The sequence below is a fragment of the Equus caballus genome, chromosome 10 (genome assembly GCF_041296265.1).
Source record: "Equus caballus isolate H_3958 breed thoroughbred chromosome 10, TB-T2T, whole genome shotgun sequence".
NCBI classification, from domain to species: Eukaryota; Metazoa; Chordata; class Mammalia; order Perissodactyla; family Equidae; genus Equus; species Equus caballus.
This window is the reverse complement of record NC_091693.1, coordinates 11,424,583-11,448,467: the sequence shown is the minus strand read 5'-3', so window position 1 is coordinate 11,448,467 and position 23,885 is coordinate 11,424,583.

Here is a 23,885-nt window from a genome sequence, read left to right as displayed (position 1 = left end):
CATATTTGAAAAGGCAAAGTCTAGTTGCTACATGGAGAATAGATAGGAGGGAGGTTGTAGCAGATACCAATTATGTAGGCAGGGAGGGGAGAAGCGTGTGGATTAGGAATCTGCTATGAAGAGAGAGTCAGCAGTGTTTGCTGATGAATTAGATGTGGGGTGGGAGAGAAAGAGGGTCATGCATGAGACCTCATCCTTCAGAATCTCTCTCTTAACCTCACATCTCCTGAGTACATGAGCTCCCATAATAAATGGATTTGTAATTTTAGGAGACAGGAACTGACCATGGCTACTTAAGTATATAAGGGTACTGGTTACTAAAGTCATCGGTAAGTTCATATTATTTTGTGATTTCTAGAGACCCAGGCTCAGAATATGAGTAGGAAAAGAAGAGAAGCCCAGACAAGGTAACAACCAGAATGTATCAGCCAAGGGCTATCTAGTAGCTCACTGCTACTGCCGCTGCCCCTTACTCCACAACCTTGGGCATTGACCACCACTGCCATGGGGCACTTGACTCTTTGCTGCCACTCTTGACAACTTCCTAATTGTATTTGCATTTTGTGTTACTTCCTCAAGATTCAAAGTTCCGGCAGGACTATTGAATTAGTCAAATATTACAGCCTTAGGGTACCTGGAAGCGTGTTAAATTGCAGGTTCATCTAATTTTAATTTACTTTTGGATTCAAACTTGAAAGGGAGTAGTATAAGTGCCATGAGAATGCACGGTTCTACAAGATTTTTCCTCTGCTTTTCAGCCCTGCCTTCACTGTCTCTTTCTGGGTAATATTTAAAACTGGGATTTCATGGAGAGAAGTGTAATTCTGAGTAATTTGTCTGGGGCTCTTCCAGAATTCAGACCCTTCCACCAACCCACACTGTTATCTAGGTGGTAGCTAATTTCTTCTCATCCCTTCAAATTCTCTCCTCTATAGCAGGCCCACTCTTCTAACCACCCATACTGTAACCAGGTGCCCTTCCTGTGGTATGGATGCTTCCACAGCTCTCTGCTCACCTATGAAGTGTGTGTGTTTAAATTTTGTCTCTTATTTCTTGTCACACTGAGGGTAAAAGCGTTTCACATCCTTTGACTGTATTTCCCATTGAGTTTTAAATTTCACTTATTATGGTTTTCATATCTAGAATTTTTTTGTTTCTTTTTAAATTTATTTTTTATACTCTCTCTTACTTAATTATGTTTTCAACTCTCCCCTATGCCTCAGAGTTGTCACTGATCTGGTACTCCTTTTTCTGCTATTCTTTAGATTTGATTCTTTGGAATGATGCTGACAGTGTTATTTTGAACAACAAAACAATGTGTGGTATTTGACTGTCATGACAGATTTTATGGTAATATTTTTCCCTCCTCATCCAGAGCCCATACAGGCACAAAGTAGTTCCCTCATCAATTCACTGTGTCACTGAATGGATTTGTTTATTCTGCCCTTTCACTAGTAGCACAGCCACGTGAGGATCTAGGCTTTCTGTATATTTATCAGTTAGTGATCACTGCTAACAAAGCTCCCTAAAATTTCGTGTCTTAAAATAACAAGTTATTATTTCTCATTAACTTATGGGTAGACTGGAAGGTTCTGCTGACATGGGCTGATCTCAGTAATGGATCTGCAGTTAGCTGGTGGATCAGCTAAGAGACAGAAGGTCTAGAATATCCTTGGCTGGGATTTGGCTCTCTCCCATGTACTCAATCATTCCTCCGGTAGGTGAGCCCAGGTATTTTCTCATAGTAGTGGCAGTGTTCTGAGAATAGAAGGAGAAATTAAAAAGCCCTTTTTCACACCTTCGTTTTTGTCACGTTTGCTATTGTCCTAGTAGCCGAGCCCATAGATGTGTAAGCCAAGTATGGGAAGGCGTGATCAAAGGGATGCATGAAATATTGCGACTTTAATGCACCCAATCTACCAAAACTGGACTCTAATTTCTAAATTCCCATATTATTGGTGCTTATGGACTAAGACAGTCATAAGTCTTTCTCTTCTATTTTTGAGTGGGTGTTAAGAAACCAAAGAGCTTACTTCATTGAATGTGAAAATGTCCCCAGGGCAGCTGCAACACCCAGTCTTCTTCTTGTTAGTCTTATTTTTCGCCCTCTCCCTCTCTCTCTCTCCTCATCTCCCTCTGTGTGGTCCTCTGTGGCAAAAGCTACAGGGTTCCACAGTGGCTGCGAGGGCTGCTGGGGTCTTCAGTGGTGCCCTTAAGTGCATCTGGGTAGATGGGGCTGGAGCAGGGGGCAGTTGAGCAAGCAGGTTTGGCATGTGGCAGCGCAGGCTGGGGAGAGAGAGAGGCAAGGTGCAATACGATGATGAAAAGATTTGACTTTGCTGGCTTTGAAGATGAAGAAAGGAAGCCATGAGCCAAGGAATGTTGATGATCTCTAGAAGGTGGAAAAGGCAAGGAAATGGATTTCCCACTAAGGCCCTCAGAATAGTATTCAGCCCTGCTGTCACCTTGATTTTAGCCCAGTGGTCCCTGCACTGGGCTTTTGACCTACAGAATTATAAGATAATAAATTTGAGTTGTTTTAAGCTGCCAACTTTGTGGTAATTTGTTTTATGGCAGCAATGAAAAACTGATACACATGAATGTGTATTTAACTTTAGAAGAAACTGCCAAACTGTTTTTCCGATTGTTGTACCATTTTACATTCCCACCAGCAATGTATGAGCATTCCAGTCGCTCCGCACAGGTGCTCCACATACGGATTAAATTTTAGCCACTCAAATGTGTATATAAGAGTATATTATTATGATTTTAATTTGCATTTCCCAAATGACTAATGATGTTAAGCTTCTTTGTATAAGCCTGCTGCCCATTTGCATTTCTTCTTTTATAACGTTCCTGTTAAAATCTTTTGCACATACTTTTTATTATGCATTTGATTCTTATTATTGAGATGTAAGGGTTAAATAATACGCTCTGGATATAGCATTTTGTTTTCAAGTTCACTAGCCTTTTCTTCCTCAATGTCTAATCTGCTCTTAAGTCCATGCAGTAAACTTTTCATCTCAGATATTGCATTTTTCATTTCAAGAATTTCCTTTTGTTTCTTTTTTTGCAGTCTCTATTTCTCTGTTCATTATGCACGTTTTTTTAATGTGTGAACATACTTAAAATACCTGTTTTACAGTTCTCATCTACTAATTCCATCATCTCTGACACTTCTGCATCAGGTTTTTCTACTGGTTTTTCACTTTATCCTGCTTCTCCCATGTCTTTGTATTTCTAGAACGCTTTGTTTTGACCTATCGTGGGAAGTTCTGACCTACAGAGCTCTTCAAGGATACTGGGGCTTCTATCAAAAATTTGTTTTCTTACAGTTCTGGAAGCTAGTAGTCCACGATCAAGGTATCAGTGAGTTGTGTTTCTTCTGAGACCTCTGTCCTTGGCTTGAAAATGGACATCTTGCTGCCTCCCCTCCACAACCCTGGGTACTGACCAGCACTGCCATGGGGCACTTGAACCACTGCAGCCACTGTCAACAACTTCCTGATTGTATTTGTGTTTTGGGGTTATTTCCTTATAGTCAAAGTTCCAGGCAGGATATCAAATCAGTAACATGTTAAAGCACTGGGGTCAGAGTGTGGTAAGGAAGAATAAACGGCCTTTCCAGCTGTTGTGGTGGGAGGCAAAGCCTTGCCCCAGATCAGGAATCTCACAATAGGGGATTCTCCCAAAATCAGAAGGGATATTCAGATTAGGTAGGAGAGAAACAACAAATGTCATTAAACACAATACGTCCATTGGGTCTTCCAGGAAGCAGAGGCTGAGTTGGACTTAAGCAGGCAAGTGTTTCATGGAGGAGTAATGCTTATCAAAGAGAAGATAGGGAGAAAATAGAATGTTTCAGGAAAAGTTTTCAGACAAGGATGCAGATGTGACACCCATGAAAGGAAAGAAGGGAAAAGGGAAGATTGGGCAGGGAGAGACCCAAGATCCATGCAGAGTGAACAGAATCTCATTCCATCAAAAAAGTACATCTAGATTGAAGATTGCCTTTTAGGGGTGTCTCATGTTGGGTACAAACAGTCATGCCCTGTATCCCAGCTGCCCTCAGTTGCTGGCTGGGGCTTTCTTGGAAAAGCATGGACTCTGCTCCAAGCTGAGGTGGATCCTGAAGGTGCTGCAGCCGGATTCTATCAGCTCACTGCACTCCATGCAGGTGAATGGTAAGTTCTTTCTTGACGGAAGATCTGAGTGGTGTATCTCCATGCCTGCCACACACACAAACACACATCATTAAATCCCTTTTGCTCTTTCCACAACATAGTTTTCAGAGCTACCAACAACAAGTATATAGTGCAGCAGTCATCACACATTCTTAGCTACAAAAATCTTTTCTCACATTTTCCTGTGTGCAAGTCTAATACATGAATTAGGAAAGAGAATTGTTAATCTCTCTAGGTAAAGCACAGAAGAGCTCTAGACCTCCAAAGACCCTTCACTTTCATTCATGAGGAGAAATCTCCAAGGCTACAAGGCACACAGCCATTCAAAACACATTCCTGTCCTCAATCCTGCACACTATTGGTGTGACCAGGATAGACCCAGTCACTGACCACATGGGGCTCACAGTCCAGCACATTCATTACTGGTATCAAGGAAAACTAACAATAGATGGATTTCATCTAACAAAAGCGAAAGCCAGATTTATATAGCAGAAAGGTGATAGAGGAAGTAGGAAAAAACAGACAATTTGGGAAACACGAACTTCCTTTTCCTTTTCTTCAGTGGGCTGCTGATGAGCTGGCAGCTATTTGTGACTGGTTAGAGTGTCCTGCCCTTGAGCTGTTAGATGGATCATCAATAAAAACAAATTGAATTCTTGTGGATTGCCTAGAAGATCTTGAGATTTTAACTGTGGAGTGTGCAAGAGGCTCTCTCTGTGTACATGTCACTGTCCTTAACACCGTGATGTTACAATTGCAGCATTCCCCTTATCAGAATTTCTCACCCTGCTCCCTCATGAGACATATGTATTGTCAGTCTCTTCAAAATTTGTGAATTTAATGAGCACTGAAAGGTGATACACTGTGGTTTAAATTTTTATTTCTTTGATTAGCAATGAGACATGGATTTTGTGTGTTGATCCTTTGTATTTATACTTTTATGAGTTGTCGATTCATGTCCTTGACCCACATACCTACTCAGAATTTTTCTCATTGGTTCTATAAGCTTGTTGTACAACGAAGATGCTGACCTTTATTTCTGATGCTGGGTAAAAATATGTGTTTGCCCTTGAATTCAGATTTTTTAAACAATGAAATTATTTCTTATGAAGTCAAATTCCTTCTAGTTTTTCTTTTGTGATTTTTCTAATTATCTCTAGTTTTAGAAATACCTTCTACTTACTTTTTGACCCAGCAATTACACTTCAAAGAAGTATGCAAAGGTGGAAACACAAGGATCTTCATTTCAACAATGCTTATAAAGATAAAAATAAAGTAAATAATCCATATGTCCATTGTCTAGCAGAGTTGCATGCATTGATTGTCAATCCCAAGGGAGCAGCACATCATCCACTGTTTTCCAATCCCAGGGGAAGACTCCAACTACATGGTGATAACAAAGATCATGACAATTACAACCACCAGGAAAAGAAGTCCAAATGCTTTTGCCTGCTGCATCTCGTCATCAGAGCTGCCAGTCAAGCACTGGAGGGAGCAATGCTTTACTTACATAGAGAAGAGACAGAGCAAGATCAGCTTCAAGAGAGCCCATTCCCCCTCCATGGCCAGAAAGTCTCTCCTAGGAGCTGGCTCAGGGCAATTTGCCCATGGTGCACCTCTCTTGCGCTACCTGGAAGAACCCCATCCCTTCACCACGAGGACAGGTATAACAGTCAGCTTGGCCAGGCACTTTGTGATGCACATCCTTAAGCAGAACAAAGGAGTACTCATTGACCTTAAACAGGGAAAGACATTCCTACCCAACATGATAAGCCCAGCACAGGCTTTGTGGCCTCCTTTTATTTATTAATTTTTTTTGCAGGTGTACATCATTATATATTTCAATTTCTGTGTACATTACAACATGTTCACCACCCAAAGGCTAATTACAATCCGTCACCACATACACATCCCTAATCATCTCTTTCTCCCTCCTCCCTCCCCACTTCCCCTCTGGGAACTACCAGTCCAATCTGTTTCTCTGTTTGTCATTGTTGTTATCTTCTACTTATGAGTGAGATCATAGGGTATTTGGCTTTCTCCCTCTGACTTATTTCACTTCGCATAATACCCTCAAGGTCCATCCATGTTGTCACAAATGGCCGGACTTTATCGTTTCTTATGGCTGAGTAGTATTCCATTGTGTATATATACCACATCTTATTGATCCATTCATCCCTTGATGGGCACCTAGGTTGCTTCCAAATCTTGGCTATTGTGAATAATGCTGTGATGACCATAGGGGTGAATGTATCTTTATGCATTCATGTTTTCATGTTCTTTGGATAAATACCCAGCAGTGGAATAGCTGGTTTATATGGTACGTTTATTCTTAATTTTTTGAGAAATCTCCATAGTGTTTTCCATAGTGGCTGCACCAGTTTGCACTCCCACCAGCAGTGTATGAGGGCTCCCTTTCCTCCACATCCTCTCCAACACTTGTTTCCTGTCTTGTTAATTATAGCCATTCTGACAGGAGTGAGGTAATAACTCATCGTAGTTTTGACTTGCATTTCCCTGATAGTGGGTGATGTTGAACATCTTTTCATGTGCCTGTTGGCCAGTTGTATATTTTCTTTGGAGAAATGTCTGTTCAGACCTTTTGCCCATTTTTCAATTGAGTTGTTAGGTTTTTCATGGTTGAGATGTATGAGTTCTTTGTATATTTTGGATAGTAACCCCTTACCACATATATGGACTGCAAATATCTTCTCCCAGTTGTTAGGTTGCCTTTTCACTTTCTGGGTGGTTTCATTTGCTGTACAGAAGATTTTTAGTTTGATGTAGTCCACTTGGTTTATTTTTTTCTTTTGTTTCCCTTGCCTGGTCAGATATGGTACTTGAAAAAATGCCGCTAAGACCAATGTCAAATAGTGTACTGCCTACGTTTTCTTCTACAACTTTAATGGTTCCAGGTCTTACATTCAAGTCCTTAATCCATTTTGAGTTAATTTTTGTGTATGCTGTAAGATAATGGTCGACTTTCATTCTTTTGCATGTGGCTGTCCAGTACTCCCAAAACCATTTATTGAAGAGACTTTCCTTTCTCCATTGTATGTTCTTGACTCCCTTGTCCAAAATTAGCTTTCCATAGATGTGTGGGTTTATTTCTGGGCTTTCAATTCGTTCCATTGATCTGTGTGTGTTTTTGTGCCAGTACCGTGGTGTTTGGGTTACCACGGCTTTGCAGTATATTTTGAAATCAGGGAGTGTGATACCTCCAGCTTTGTTCTTTTTCCTCAGGATTCCTTTGGCTATTTGGGGTTTTTGTCGTTCCATATAAATTTTAGGATTCTTTGTTCTATTTCTGTCAAAAATGTTGTTTGGACTTTGATAGGGATTGCATTGAATCTGTAGATTGCCCTAGGAAGTATGGACATTTTAACTGTGTTAATTCTTCCAATCCAAGAGCATGGAATATCTTTCCATTTCTTTGTGTCTTCTTCAATTTCTTTCAACAATGTTTTATGGTTTCCAATGTACATATCTTTCACCTCTTTGGTTAAGTTTATTGCTAGAAGTTTTTATTCTTTTTGTTGCAATTGTAAATGGGATTGTATTCTTAACTCCTCTTTCTGCTACTTCATTGTTAGTGTACAGAAACACAACTGATTTTTTGTATGTTGATTTTGTACCCTGCAACTTCACCATATTTATTTATTATTTCTAAAAGTTTTTTAGCGGATTCTTTAGGGTATTCTATTTATAAAACCATATCATCTGCTAATAGTGACAGTTTCACTTCTTCCTTTCCAATTTGGATCCCTTTTCTTTTCTTTTCTTTCTTTTTTTTCTTTTTTTTTTTTGCCCAATTGCTCTGGCTAAGACTTCCATTACTATGTTAAATGAGTGGTGAAAGTGGGAATCCTTGTCTGGGTCCTGTTCGTAGAGCTATAGCTCTCAATTTTTCTCCATTGAGAATGATATTCACTGTGGATTTGTCATATATGGCCTTTATTATGTCAAGGTACTTTTCCACTATTCCCAATTTAATCAGAGTTTTTGTCATAAAGGGATGCTGTATCATGTCAAATGCTTTTATGCATCTATTGAGATGATCATGTGCATTTTATTCTGCATTTTGTCAATGTCGTGTATCACATTGAGCCATCCCTGCATCCCTGGAATAAATCCCACTTGATCATGGTGTATGAGCTTTTCAATGTATTATTGTATTTGAATTGATAGTATTTTGCTGAGGATTTTTGCATCAAAGTTCATCAGTGATATTGGCCTGTAATTTTCATTTTTTGTGTTGTCCTTGTCTAGTTTTGGTATCAGGGTAATGTTGCCTTCATAGAAGGAGTTCGGAAGCTCCCGCCCTCTTCAATTTTTGGAAGATTTTAAGAAGGATAGGTATTAAGTCTTCTCTGAAAGTTTGGTAAAATTCAGCAGGGAAGCCATCTGGTCCTGGACTTTTATTTTTTTAGGAGGTTTTTGATTACTGTTTTGATCTCCTTACTGGTGATTGCTCTATTCAAATTCTCTGCTTCTTCTTGGTTCAATTTGGAAGGTTGTATGAGTCTAAGAATTTATCTATTTCTTCTAGATTATCCAGTTTGTTGGTGTATATCTTTTCATAATATTCTTTTATGATCATTTGTATGTCTGAGTTGTCCGTTGTAATTTCTTGTCTTTCGTTTCTGATTTTATTTATTTGAATCTTTTCTCTTTTTTTCTTGGTGAGTCTAACTAAAGGTTTGTCAATTTTGTTTATCTCTTCAAAAATCCAGCTCTTGGTTTCATTGATTTTTTCTATTGTTTACTTAGTTCCCATTTAATTTATTTCTGCTTTGATTTTTATTTCCCTCCTTTTACTGATTTTGAGCTTTGCTTGTTCTTCTTTTTCCTGTTTCTTTAGGTACACCGTTAGATTGTTTATTTGAGATTTTTATGTTGTTGGGGTAGGCCTGAATTGCTATAAACTTCCCACTTAGAATCACTTTTACTGTATCCCATAGATTTTGGCATGTCATATTTTCACTTTCATTTGTCTCCAGGTATTTTTTTATTTCTCCTTTAATTTATTCATTGATCCAGTCATTGTTCAGTAGCATCTTATTTAATCTCCACATGTTAGTGACTTTTCTGATTTCTCCCTGTAGCTGATTTCTAGTTTCATATCTTTGTGATCAGAAAAGGCTCTTGATATTATTTCAATCTTCTTAAATTTATTAAGACTTGTTTTGTGGCCTAATATGTGATCAGTCCTGGAGAATGTTCCGTGTGCATTTGACCAGAATGTGTATTCTGTGGCTTTTGGATGGAATGTTCTATATATACATATAGTATATGTAGAATATATATTCTCTATGTACTGTATATATATCTACTATTATATACTGTATATATATATATCTCTCTACTAATTCCATCTGGTCTACTGTGTCATTTAAGGCTAATCTTTCTTTACTGCTCTTCTGTTTGGATGATCTATCCATTGGTATAAGTGGAGTGTTAAAGTCCCCCACTTCTATGGTTTTACTGTTTGTTTCTCCTTTTATGTCTGTTAACAATCGCTGTATATATCTAGGTGCTCCTTTTCTGGGTGCATAGATATTTACAAGTGTTACATCCTATTGTTGGATTGTTCCCTTTATCACTATGTAGTGCCCTTCTTTGTCTCTTGTTACAGTTTTTGTTTTAAAGTCTATTTTCTCCGATATAAATATTGCTACCCACACTTTCTTTTCTTTACCTCTTGTATGGAGTATCTTTTTCCATCCTTTCATTTTCAGTTTGTGAGTGTCTTTAGGTCTGCAGTGTGTCTCTTGTATGCAGCATATATATGGGTCTATTTTTTTAATCCAATTCTCCACCCTATGCCTTTTGATTGGAGCACTTAGTCCATTGACATTTAAAGTAGCTATTGATAAATATGTACTTATTTTCATTTTGTTACTTTTTTCTGGGAGTTTTAGTAGTTCTTCTCTGTTCCTTCTCTTACTCTCTTCCCTTGTGATTTGATGGCTTTCTTTACTATTATGTTTGAGTTGATTTCTCTTAATTATTTGTGTATTTATTATAGGTTTCTCATTTGTGATTACCATGTGGTTCATGTACAATAATCTACCTATATAGTAATTGATACTGAGTTGATGGTCTCTTTAGTTTGACTTCTTTCTAAAAGCTCTGCTCTTTTGCGCCCCTCCTCCCATATTTTATGTTTTTGAAATCATATCTAAACTCTTATTTTGTGTGTGTGTGTATCCATTACCCTCTTATCACTGAAATAGATAATTTTAGTACTTTTGTCTTTTTATCTTCATGTTATCTTCATAGGTGGTTGATCTGCTACCTTTACTGTATTTTTGCCTTTAACAATGACTTTACTGCCTTTTGTTTTTGATAATTTTCTTGTTATTATTTGTGGTCTTCTCTTCCCCACTTAAATAAGTCCCTTTGGCATTTCTTGTAAAACTGGTTTCTTGGTGAAAAACTCCTCTAATTTTTCTTCTCTGGAAAACTCTTTCTCTCTCCTTCCATTCTGAATTATAACCTTGCTGGGTAGAGTATTCTTAGCTGTAGGTTTTTTTCCTTTCAGCTCTTTAAATATATTGTGTCACTCCCTTCTAGCCTATAGGGTTTCAGCTGAGAAGTCACCTGATAGCCTTATGGGATTTCCCTTGTATGCCACTTGTCGCCTTTCTCTCATTGCTTTTAGGATGCTCTCCTTATCTTTAATTTTGGGAATTTTAATTATAATGTGTCTTGGTGTAAGCCTCTTTGAGTTCATCTTGTTTGATGTTCTCTGTGCTTCCTGTACGTGGATTTCTGTTTCCTTCCCTAGGTTAGGAAAATTTTCAGCTATTATTTCTTCAAATACATTCTCTGCCTCTTTATTTCTCTCTTCTCCATCTGGGATGCCTATAATATGTGTGTTAGTGTGCTTGATGCTGTCCCAGAGTTCCCTTAGACTGTTTTAATTCTTTTAAATTCTTTTTTCTTTTATCCATTCAGCTTGGGTGATTTCCTCTAGTCTTTCATACAACTCACTGATCCATTCTTCTGAATCATATATTCTGCTATTGAGTCCCTCTATTGAGTTTTTCATTTCCAGTATTGTATTCGTCATTATTGATTGGTTCCTTTTTATATTTTTCAATTCTTTGTTGACATACTCACTTTGTTCATCCATTCTTCTCCCAAGATCAGTGAGCATCCTTATGACATTTTGTTTGAATTCTATCACGCAGATCGTTTCTGTTTCATTTAGCTCTTTTTCTGAGGTTTTGTCCTATACACTTGCTTGGAACACATTCTTTTGCCTCCTCATTTTGCCTCTTCCTCTGTGCTTATATCTATGTATTAGATGGGTCAGCTATGTCTCCTGATCTTAGAGAAGTGGCCTTATGTGAGAGATGCCTTTTGACGAGCAGCAGTGCTCTTCCCTCTTGTCACCAGTTCCAAATATTCTAGGATTGACCCCTATGTGAGTTGCATGTGTCCTTCTGTTGTGGCAAGGTTCCTCTTGCTGTAGGTACCCAGGGAGGCTAGGCCCTACCCCTGGCTGGCTGGTTGTAATGCTCAGCTATGAGGGGCTGTTATGGGTCTTTCAGTCACCTCATCAAGTTTGGGGAGCCCCATCACCATTTGCTGCAAGGTCTGATAGCACATTCTTGTTGTAGTTTTTCTGATAAATGAGTAGGCCCCCAGCATTGCTTCTTGCTCAGCTCAGGGGCTTACAGTTGTCGTAGGCCTCCAGTCTGCAAGGCTGTTGTCAGCTCTCTCAGGATTTCAGCTGAGTGGCTCTGGCCCCATGCACAGGGGTTCCCAATTTTTTCAGGCTTTGGAAGGTGAGGCCAATCCCCTATGTGGCTGTTTGAGAAGCACAGGTCTTTGGGGCTGTTGATAACGGGCTGTTGCTAAGCCCCATGGCACATAGGTCCACACACACCAACAACACACTCCTGACCCATGCACACATCTCAGACCCCTGAAGCAGACCCAGTCACCCTACTGCAGAGTCCTCCACACCCACCACAAATGCTCCACTCACTCCACCTTGCCTCACAGGGGCTGACCCATTCCCTGCCTGCAGAGGATCCAAGCACCCAGTCTATGCAGGCTAAAGAGTTGCCCGAGGGCTGCTGTTGGGTGGGGCTAGTCCCTGGGCTGCTGTCTGCCCTGGCTAAACTGGATTAAATCAGCACTCTAGTGGGTGGGGCAGAATCTGGCATGACAGGCCAGGGGAAGAACTCCAATGGCATCTGCCAGCATCTCTGTCAGCACACCTGTACTAGGTCACAATAATGGCTGCCACCAAGGTCTCAGTCCCTGGAGAGGTCTCACCACTCACTGAGATGCACCCAGAGCCTATCAGATGAATCTCTTTTCACCAAAGGACTGTGCACCTTTCTTTCTGGTGATCTTAGGTTGCTTTCCAAAATGGGTGAATTTGTGCATGGACTCTTTAAGAACTGGCTTTATTCCACTTATGTCTGATAGTTTCCTATGGGTATTCCCCATTGTAGTTAATAGCCAGCAAAACCAGATACTACGACACTTGTCAGTTGTGATGAGTCTGAAGGATGCTTACAGCAGTAATGCTCTCCCATTCAGGTGCCCCACTCCTCCAGGGAAGGCTACATAACTGTGGGTTGCTTCTGCACAGCTGTGAAGCTCCTTGGCTTGAAAAGGTGGCTTTTTTCTCTCAGAAGGAAATTCTGCCTCTTCCACCTCAGTCAGGATTGTCCCTTGTTGTGGGGGTTCTTTATTGTCCAGCTTTCAGTTCTCTCTCAGGGATAATTGTTCCAAGAAAAGTTGTAACTTGGTTGTGTTCACGGGAGGAGGTGAGTTCAGAGTCTGCCTACACTGCCCTCTTGACACCAACCTCTCTGTGTGGCCTCCTTATCTCTTGATAAGAACGTGTTCCAACCCCAAGAACCATTTTTATGTAGCTGAACAGGAGTTGAAAGACTTAGCACATGAGATGGCCTTTTACAACATCCTTCCATAGGGAACTGGTATATCTCACACAATGAGATGCTATGCAACCAATAAAAATTCAAAATTTAAATTTAGACACAAAAAATTTGTAGTAAATTATTCGTGTTATGAAATGATCTTCTGGAAATATTTGGATAATCATAATGGGGGAGTACATCTTTTTTACCAGGCCCTAAATAAATTAAGTGATGCTTTTCCTTCAATAAGAGAAAGATTCAGAACTTGAGAAAGACATTACTAAAAATGTTTTAACAATATTTCTTTCATTTTCTGCTAATATAATACTAAGTAAGCCCCAGATGTTAACTGTACAACTTTCTTAGTTCTCTGTAGCTGGGGTTTTGTCCTTCTGCTTCAAGGATCTGAGTATTGGAGACCCCTCCCAACCCAAGAGGGGAAAGCACAACAGATTCATGTTTAAAGCGGGAGAATGAACAGCTCACTGCTCCCAAGGGATGAGCCATCAAGACTGTCTCTTTAACCACTGGCATAAATGACTTTAATGACACCGAATTACAGAATTTCCTTTCCCATTTTGTCCAAGGGAGGAGGAGTAGAGATAGTACTTCCTCTTCTCTCTAGATCTGGACTGTCCAGCATGATTGCTACTAGCCATATGTGGCATTCTAGCACTTGAAATGTAGCTGGTGAGACAAAAGTACAATTGATGGGCCAATGTTGACACATCGTTATTAACTGAAGTCCATGGTTTCATTAGAGTTCACTGTAACACAGAAAGACAAATAATGCGTGATCTCACCTATATGTGAAATCCAAAAAAATTGTACTCATACAAGCAGAGAATACAATGATTGTTGCCAGGGGTTAGGGTAGGGGATAAATGGGAAGATACTGGTCAAAGAGTACAAATTTTCAGTTCTAAGATGAATAAGTTCTGGGGATTTAATGTAGAACATGGTGATTATAGTTAACATTGTACTGTATACTTGAAATTGGCTAAGAGAGTAGATCTTAAGTGTTCTCACCACACACAAAAATAAAGGTAACTGCGTGAGTTCGTGGATGTATTAACTTGATTGTCATAATAATTCTACAATGTACATGTATATTAAATCATCACGTTGTATCCTTTTAAAAAAACACATACAGTTTACAACCTAAATGTATGTAATTTTTATTACCTCAGTAAAACTGGGGGAAAAATAACTTATAGACTTGAGAAAATAAAATGATTATTGATATAGTTGGATTAATATCTACCTTACTTGTTACTATTTTCTATTTTTCTGTTTGTCGGGTTTTGTTTCTTCCTTTCTTTTTTTTTTTTTTTTTTTTGATCTTCCACTCTTTTTCTGTCTTCTCTGATTTTATTTGAGTGTATTGTGTGATACTATTTTTTTCTTCTCTGTGAGCATATCAATTGTATTCCTTTTTTCTACTTTCTTTAGTTGTTGTCATTCGGTTTGCAAAGTACATTTGCAATTTTTCCAAGTCTTCTTTCAAATAACGGCATATCAGTTCACAGTCACTGCAAGTATCTGTTCTTGCACGTATCTTATAAGAGAGTATTCCTAATTCCTCCCTCCATAATTTAGAACATTGCTGTAATTCATTTCACTTATCTATAAACTACAATCTCTGAATATACCATTTCTATTATTATTTTGAACCAACTCTTATCTGTTTATCAATCTTATCTGTCTTATCAATTTAGAATAAGAAAAGGAAAAGAATTTTTTAACTTCATTTTTTCCCTTTCTAATACTCTTTCTCTCTTTATGTACACTCAAGTTTCTGACCTATATTATTTTCTTCTCTCAGAACTTCTTTTAGCATTTCTTGCAAGGTAGGTCTAGTGGGGACAAACTCCCTCAATTTTTGTTGGTCTGAGAAAGTCTCTTCATTTTTGAAAGATAATTTAGCTAGATACATACTTATAGTTTGGTGGTTCTTTTATTTGAACACTGAAATATTTCACTCCACTCTCTTCCTCTTTGCATAGTTTCTGAAGAGAAGTCCAAACTAATTATTATCCTTGTTCCTCTAAAGGTAAGGTTGTTTTCCCCTCTGAATTCTTCCAGAATTTTGTTCTTTGTCTTTGATTTTCTGCTGTTGGAATATGACATGTCTAGTTGTGGTTTCGTTTTGTATTTATCCTCCTTGGTGTTTTGTGACCTTCCTGGATCTATGTTCTGTCATTGCTTTTGGGAAGTTGTCAGTTATTATTGCTTCAGATATTTCTTCTGTGTCTTTTTCTTCTCCTTCTGGTATTCCCATTACATGTATGTGACACCATTTTTTTATGTATATTGCTTAAGCTGCCAATCCATGAAAATGTGTTATAGCAGCCCAAGCTGAGGAAGATATCCACCCAATGTGGGTTATTTTTTGTTTCTTTTGTGTGTGTGAGGAAGATGGGCCCTGAGCTAATATCTGTGCCAATCTCTATTTTTTTTTTGCATGTGGGTCACCACCACAGCCTTGCTTGATGAGCATTGTGTAGGCCCGTGTGCCCAGGATTCTAACCCTAGTCCTCCAAAGTGGAGCTTGTGAATTTAACCACTACACCACAGGGCCAGCCCTCTATAATACCTTTTAAAATGGTCCAATAGATTTCTAGTTTCATACCATGGTGATTAGAAAAGATGCTTGATATGATTTCAATCTTCATAAATTTGTTAAGATTTATTTTGCAGCCCAATATATGATCTATCCTGGAGGATGTGCCATGTGCACTTGAGAATAATATGTACTCTGTTTTTATTGGATGGAATGTTCTTATGTCTATTAGATCTTTTTCGTCTGCAGTATAGTTTAAGGCTACTGTTTCTATACTGATTTTCCGCCTGGTTGATCATATCTCTCTCTGCCTTTCTCTTATAAAGAAACTTGGTATTGGATTTATGACCTGCTCAGATAATCCAAGATGATATCCTCATCTCAAATCTTTAGCTTAATTACCACCTGCAAAGATCCTTTTTCCAAACAAGGTAACAATCACAAATTCCGGAAATTAGGACACAGATATATCTTTTGAGGGCCACCATTCAACCCACTATACCTAGCATAGGTACAAATGAGTATATAAAATATCTGTGAACTGTTTCAAGAAAAGAAAATGAATCCTCACCATTTAGCCTAAAAAACAAAACTATTAACGCTTTATAAGCCCGCTCTGCCTGTCTGTTTCCAATCATATCCCCTGCCTCCCCCTGCAAACAATTTCCATTCTGAATTTTCCATTTACCATTCTCATGTCTTTCTTTATAGTTTCACCAAATATGAATTATCCTTAAATAATACATTGTTAGATTACATTCATTTTGCCTGTTTTTAAACTTTATATAAATAGAATAACACTATATGTACTCCTCTGTGATTTCTTTTTTTCACTCATTATTATGTTTTCACAATTCATCCATGTTGATGCATGTGGCTGCAATTCATTTTCATTCATGGATGAATATGTGGTGTGAGTGAACCTACTCTACTAAGGCACTGCAGTCTATTTATCCATTCTATTTTTGATAGACATTTTGGGTTGTCTCATGACGTTTTTATGCATCTCCTGGTGCAAATTTGCATAAATATCTTCGGGGCATACACATTTAGGAGGGAGATTGTTGAGTCAAACTTGCTCAGTAAAGCCAAACATTGTTAACATTATCTCATAATTTACACTCCTACCATCAGTGGAAAGAGTTCCCATTGGAATGCATTCTCTCCACCAGTTGCTCTTAGATACTTTGAGTTTTGCTGATTTGGTGAGTATCAAAATAGTGTTTCAGGTTGATTAGAATTTGCATTTCCCTGATTACTAGTGAGGTTAAGTATCTTTCACATGTCAGTGGTCATTTATATTTCCTTTTCTGTAAAATGACAGTCTTTTGTTATTGTTGATTCTTAGGAATTATTTATATACAAGGGTATCAATCTTCTTCAGTTCCAGGATTTTATTATTTAATATTTAACTTTACTCCACCCAGACTTCTTAGAGAATACGGTGTAAGGCAATATCTACCCTGTTAACAGTTGTTCAAAGATGGAGGCCTTCTTTACACTTCCAGTGTTTCTCTTTTGGACCCTGAAATCTTTCTGCTCATCTCCTTGAGATCAGTAGAAAAAGACATCATGGCAGAGAGAGACAAAATGTTGACCTTGCTATTCCTTAAACTACAGGAGTGCCAACTACTTTGTGTGCATTTTTCTAAGATATTAATGTCCCCACTCTCTAACTTACCTTAAATCCAAGACTGACTCAGAGTGGAAATCTGATTCAGAAATTGTTGAAATTCTCAAATGCAGGAAAAGAACAAAGATGCCCAAAAAAGAGGCCAAACTCCTTAAGAGAGTCAGAAGCCATGCTGTCATCAAATGAGTTGTGCGATTTATCTAAGGATTAAAGTTAAGTGAATATGTCATTACCAAATTGAGATTTGTGTGAATTGATTTCACTCAAACCAGCCTATTCCTGTTCCTTTTAATATTTCCAACATCTTGCTTGGTAGACTATAATACTGTGTAGTGATTAAGAGATCTGCCTTTGCAAGACTTAGATTCCAGTGTTGGTTCTGCAGCTTCCCAGTAAATAACACAACCTATCTTACAAAGCTGCTGGGAAAACTTAAAAAGGTCATGCATGTAGATCATTCAGCATAGTTCTTGGCACATGGCATTCAATAATCATTAGCTATAATAATAAATATAGTCATTATTATTAGCTGTCTTGGTATAAGATGCCATTTATTCTTTCCTGCTTCCATGTCCCTTCCAAAAGTAGATTCCTGGGCAGAATGTCTTAGAACTCAATTGTGGACACAATCAGAAACTAAATGCCATAGAGTCAGAGGTTGGACTCTTTTGTTGACTGCTATATCATCAACACTTAGAACAATGCCTGGCACATAGGAGGTGTTCTATTAATATTTGCTTAATAAATGAACCACTTGTCCAAATTTTCTCTCCATTTCCCAGTCCTGCTCAGAATAGGCTCTCCTCTCAAGAGCACAGTTTTCCCTAATACTCTCTCCATCAAAGGTTACTCATTTAACTACCTCCAAGAAGCCCCAAGGCAAGCAGCTATGGTCAATACCTATTGCTTCTCAATACCACTTTGACATTCTTAAGCATAGATATAATAGGTGATTTTAAAACCTTGTCAACTAAATTCCAACGGTATGGTCCTGCCAGGGTTGGTCTCCATTAATTGCCTTTTCTCTTGAGTATGGTCATATTTCCTGTATCTTCATGTACTTAGTAACTTTGGATTTTATCCTGATACTACAAGTGGTACATTGAAGAGATTCTGGATTCTGTTATGTTCTACTAAGAATATTGATTTGTTTCATTTTGTTTTGTTTCAAGTAACAGTTAACTTGGCTATGTGCAAATGCTCAGCTCTGAAATCTCATTTCAGTTCTTTTACCCTTCATTGGCGCCACCTGAAATTTTCCAGAAGATTAGTAGTTCAACAATCAGTCAGAAATTTGGACAGGGTTTATACACAGAATTTGGGGCTCCCCTTCTGATACATAGAATTTGGGGCTCTCTTATTTTGAAATTCTATCACCACTACCACTAGGTGCTGTAATCTCTGAACTCCATCCTCTGGTTCTTCAAGTCAGAAAAACTACAAAGTATCTATCTGGGTTTGAACCACCCCCAAGGCACTGTCAAGGGCCTGCCTTCAAGTCAAAAGCTATAGTAAGCAGGAAATTCCCTTCTTCCAACACCCTTCAGGATATGCCTGCTTTTATTCACTCTCCAGTGATTTCAGCGAATTGTGTTTTTTAAAACATTTTATTCTCCATTTATACTTGTTATTTTCAGGATGCTGGATTCAAAAGAAGCTACTCAACCATTACCAGAATCAGAAACTCCTCACGGCACTTCTAGAGTATGACCCCTCCACCCTCTTATAAAATCCCTTTCTTTTTCGAGTCTGTCTCCTTCATTCGTCTCAGGTATCAAACTTTTTACCATCTCTCTAATCCATGTCCTACTGGGAAGGAGGCACTTCAGTGGTCATGGTCATGAGTAGTGTAAACAAACAGAAAGAGCATGCACTTTGTCCCCTTCTTTGACCTTATCCTTCACTCCATTTCAACCAGCCCTCCCACAGCCTCACCCTAATCTTTGTCAATACTCTGAAATCTGAAACACAAACATGTCACTCTCTGACCAAAACCCCTTGTTCTCCAGGTGCATTCACCATCTCATTGCCAATGGCCTCAATGGTAAGACTGGTTGACCAGGTCTTTGGCTAATGTTTCAAAGAATGAAAAATTGACAGAAGATCAAGTCTCTCTCCTATTAAGAGACCTTTTTTAATTTTTTAAAACATTTTGGAATCTTTTTTCTCAAGCTTACAGCGAAGGTTTTCAAGAACCACAGAATATCAAGGACAGATTTCTGATGCTTCATAAAGAAAAAAGGTGGAGCTTGGCAATCTAGAGTGGTGGCTGAGAGCATGAAATTCGGTTACACAAGGCCATGTCCAGGCTCTACCTTTATTAGCTTTGGAATGCAAACAATTCACTTCCCACTCGTAGGGGAGGAAGACATTTCCTCTACCCTCTCTGGGTTCTTCTGGCCAGAAAATGAGTTAAATTTACATGAGACAGAATAGCAGGACAAAATTAAACAAAGCTTTATAACATGTATACATGGGAGAGGCTCAGGCAAGCTGAGCATCTTGCCAAAATGGCTGAAGCCCCCACCTTAAATATCATATCCAGCTAAAGACAAAGGAAGATGTTAGGGGTGGGGGGAGTCAGTTACAGGAGATTACCAGAAACAGGAATAAGATTATTATGCAGATTTAAGTCCTTGCCTTTGGTATTGATTAAGAGTTTCTAGAGATAAAGTCATCACCCTCTTCTTCCTGGTACAGAGAGGGAGGGACCTTTACAGATGGAGATTTCCTTTACAATGTAAATGTCTCCTAACAAAGGGCAAGCAAGTTCCACCCCTTCCTTGCTCCTTCCCTGTCCCAGTTTATTAAAAGTAACCAGCCCAATAATCCTCATGCCAAAGAGACATATCTTGGGGTGGCCAATGCCAGTCCCCCCCCACAACTTTGGGCTTTACATAATTTATTTGCAAAATGGGGATGATAAAACCAACCTCATAGGCTTGCTGTAAGGACTTTATTAAGATCATGCTCATAAAAAGCTTCACATGGTAAGGTAATAAGCTCAGTGAATGATATCATTATTAGCAGTACTAGCATTTAAATTTAAAACAAGTTTCACTGAAGATTCTCATTTGCAAATGTTTTGGAACTAGTTAGAGGTGGTGGTTTCTCAATACTGTGAATATATGCAATGCACTGAACTGTTTGCTTTAAAAAGATTAATTTCATATTATGTGAATTTCACTTCAATTTAAAAAAGGTTAGGGGCCGGCCCCGTGGCCGAGTGGTTAAGTTCGTGCGCTATGCTTTGGCAGCCCAGGGTTTTGCCAGTTCGAATCCTGGGTGCGGACACGGCACATCTTGTCTGGCCATGCTGAGGCGGCGTCCCACGTACGACAGCTAGAAGGACCCACAACTAAATAGTATATACAACTATGTACTGGAGGGCTTTGGGGAGAAGGAGGAAAAAAAAGAAAAAAGAAAAAAGAAAAAAGGTTCTCATTTGAGACAGGGTCATAGGTTTCAGGCATGCTTGCAGGCATGAGCCAGGTTTTTCCTGAGAGCTTTGGGTCAGTCTAGGAGATGGAGGATAGAAAGTAGATTGATGAAGTTGCTGGAAGGAGTAGGGGTTGATGTAACTGTCAAATATATCTGTTCTGTCCTATCCATCTCACAGATCAAAGACTTGGCTTGCGTGGCTCTCTTTGCCTACACTGCTCTCCTCCCTTATCCTATCTGTGAACTCACTTCCACGACTCAGTTTGAATAACACTTCTTTGAAGAAGCCTTCCCAATCCTCAACTCTAAGCGGTAAATTATTACTAATAATTACTAATTAATACCAATGGGGTCATTGACTTTAATTTATCCAGTTCTGCTCTCCCGCTAGTCTAAGAAATCCCTAAGAGCAAGGATTGTGCCTCATTCAACAGGGTCAAAGTTCAACTCATTATCTCCTGCCTCAAACCCTCTCCTGATCTGCATCCTCAAACCAGTAAACAACACCACCATCTATCCCCCACACTGTACTCCTCCCTCACCCTTACCCCTGCAAAGCCAACATATAACCAAGTAAGAATTAGTTCTTCTTTCCATAGCCTTCTCCAACCCACTCCCTCCTCCCAATCCTCATGGCCCCATCCTCTCTCACTCAGCTTGTAGTGTCATCTTCTCCAAAGGTCTGAAGAATCTCTCTGAAATGCAAATCTCACCATTTTGTTCCCCTGCTTAAAACCCTCTGTGGCTCCCTATTGTCTCAGGACAGAGTCCAAACTCCCCTCCAAGTCACATAAAGTCCAAGAAGGTCTCACTCTTGCTGATGGCTCCAGCATCATCAGTGAATACAGCCACAAGTCTCTACTTTCTAACAGCATTCAACCATGCTCCACAGGTCTCTGGCCTTTATAAAGCCTGATTCCTCTGCCTGGAACTCTCCTTCCCACACTCTCCCTATATTTCCATTATATTATTCCATTATAAATGCCTACTTTGTGCTCCAGCAACTTACAGAGAACCTACAAGGTTGAACCAGGTGCCATATCTTGGCTCCTGTAGCCCACCTGTTCCTCTCCCATCCCAGCTCACCTCCTGCATGGGCCTTCTCATCCCTGCCATGACTCCTCAGCCTGTGCCTTACCATCAGAGCCCTGACCCTTCTGCCTGTACTGTCTCAATGCAACTCTGACCCCTCTGCCTGGGCCTCCTTCATCACAACCCTGACCCATTTGCCTGGCCTTTCTGATCCCAGTCCTGACTGCTCTCTTGGGGGTCTTCTCATCCCACTCTGACCCCTCTGCCTGGGCCTCCCTTGGCCCAACCCTGACCCCTCTGTCTGGGCTTTCTGATCCCAGCCCTCACTGTTCTGTCGGGGCTTTCTCATCCTAGCCCTGATCCCTCTGCCTGGGCCTTCTCATGCCAGTTCTGACCCCTCAGCCTATGCCCATCCATCCCAGCTCTGATCACTCTCTGCCTGGGCTTTCTTATCGTCACACTGGGGATGTGCTGTCACTGCCTTCCCCTTTCTAGTGAGAACTCTGTAAAGGGAGAGGCCAGACCTGTGTTGATCACCCCATGTGTCTTCAGCACCATTCAGCACTCTCTGGCAAAGTACTGGCTTTAGTGAACACTGGTTGAACAATTCTGGTAAACTTGTTGAATGGCTTAGGATGCTGGCAGTAATACCGTGGGAAAGGGGATTTTCTGAGAGGATATTTAAATTCATCTGATGGGAATGACCTACCTCAGAATGCTCTCAGGACACACCTGTCCTATGGAGGCATTTTCTACCTGCTGTAACCCTTGGAAACGGAGGGAGATAATACCATGAAGAATAAGAGAACTACCTGTTTTTTTAAGAAGGGAAATGGAGCTAGGTGAGGGCTGTTTTTGAAGATAAACATAGAGAGGCACAAGCAGATCTCAGGCACTCATGTGTATACAACATGGCCCACAAGCCTCCTAAGCCATTCAACAAGTTTAACAGTTCAACCAATGTTCACTAAACCGACTACTCTGTGCCAGACTGTGCTGAGTGGTGCTGAGTGCTCCACTACACTAGAATGCTCACAAAAACATCCACATACTCATACATAGTCCCAAGTTGTACACGCACACACACAGATGTGAATAGAGAGTCATACCTCACATAGACATCCCCCAACATGCATGTCCCAAAGAACATACATTGGTACCCACACACAGACACAGAGATGGGTGTGCATTCAGGCACACTGGCATGGATATGCACACACCCTGTCATGCATCACACAGATGTGCATGTATAGACCTACGCAGGTATGGATACCCACTTATGCATGAACACACACTCCACAAAGACATGTGTATGCCTAAATTCATGTATCAACATAGACATGCTGAAACATAAATGCACACAGACATGCACAGACACTCCAAGCATGCACTCAGAATGACATACGGGGCCGGCCTGGTGGCGCAGCAGTTAAGTACGCACGTTCTGCTCTAGCAGCCTAGGGTTTGCCGGTTTGGACCCCGGGTGCAGACATGACACCACTTGGCAAGCCATGCTGTGGTAGGCATCCCACATATAAAGTAGAGGAAGAAGGGCATGGATGTAAGCTCAGGGCCAGTCTTCCTCAGAAAAAGAGGAGGATTGGCAGCAGATATTAGTTCATGGTTAATCTTCCAAAAAAAAAAAAACAATGACGCATACCATCATGTGTTGCTTAATGATGGGGATCTGTTCTGATAAATGCATCATTAGGTGATTTTGTCATTGTGCAAACATCAGAGAGTGAACTTACACAACCTAGATGGTATAGCCTACCACACCTAGGCTCTACGGTACTAATATTGGGGAACTACCATCATATACATGGTCCATTGTTGACCGAAATGTCATTATGTTGCACATGACTGTGTACACATGTATAAATAAGGAGAAATGTGACAGAGGCATCTGGAAGAACCCACTGGACAAAATGACACAAACATAAGAGATACAGAAGCACATGAGAGGGTTGAAGGGCAGGCTGACTTGCAAGGAAGGAGAAAGAGCAAGACAGAGAGTCAGAGACAAGGAGAGAGAGACAGAGACAGAGAATGGGCAAAATCTTACACAGAACTTCATGCCCATCCAGAACAACCTGAGGGTCTAACCTTGACCAAACTTTCTTCAG